Below are 1,043 nucleotides of genomic sequence, written 5' to 3'. Positions count from 1 at the left end.
TATAATCTTTTCTGGTTTGTTCTTTTGATATCCCCCAAAATAACTTTCCCATCCTTCATTTTTCATATCAATGTGTCTGATAACCTGCTTCTATATTTTTCCCTTCCAACCATAAATCTTAGAGACTTACCTATAAAGCCCTCTATGGAACATCTAGCATTACATTACGATGTATCAGAGGAAAAGATATCTTTGATTCATAATTTTCTTGAGTCAACTACCTGGGTGCCATTGTATACAATAAATCCATTCCGAGCTGAAGCAAAGGTAAAAAAATAAAGGTTTGATAGTGAAGCAAAATCTAAAGAATTTAAAAGCTACTTTTGGATTGTGTTCACAGCTGATAACAGGAGATAAGTTTGACCAATATGCAGTATAACTTTGATATAATTGGCCATATTACATCTACCAGGGTACTTCTAGGCCTGTTTCTTTGCTCTAATGGCCCTGTCTACGTTACCCTAGGTCTGGAAGGGACTTTGCACCAGCCACAGATTTGGTCTGTGGGGCTCAGCAAGCTCTCTTGCAGGAATTCCCAGTTGCCTTCTCTGTCACTGAACTGTAGCCCCTCCTCCCTATCATCAAATTTCTTGGTAAGAATATCCCTAAATCTCTGACCATGTAAAGGTTTCTTAAGCTTCCAAGTCCTTCTTTTCCAGATTGGTCTGCTTTTTGGCATCCTTCTGGCTTCGAGTCTAAAGTCACTAATAACTAGTTTATGCTGGGGGATACATTCTTCACCAGAGAGGGTCCTTGTATTTAAGAGCTGTCTGGCGAGAATGAAATCAATCTGGCTAGCAGAGTCACCTGATTGATAGGTTATCAGGTGGCTATCTGGCTTCCTGAAGTTGGTGTTGCAGATCAGTAGGTTATTTGCATCACAGAACTCCAGGAACCTAGTTCGCTATTCATTTCTGGTACCAACTCCCTGTACACCATGGAAGATATCAGGTTGCTCTCCGACATGCCCTGTATTCTTGAACACAGTTTTTTGTTTATTATACAGATTTCAATTCTCAAGACCCATTCCCGAGGTTAGAATT

This window comes from Octopus bimaculoides, chromosome 6 (genome assembly GCF_046866305.1).
Source record: "Octopus bimaculoides isolate indiv1 chromosome 6, ASM4686630v1, whole genome shotgun sequence".
Classification (NCBI taxonomy): domain Eukaryota; kingdom Metazoa; phylum Mollusca; class Cephalopoda; order Octopoda; family Octopodidae; genus Octopus; species Octopus bimaculoides.
This window is presented reverse-complemented; position numbering follows the sequence as displayed.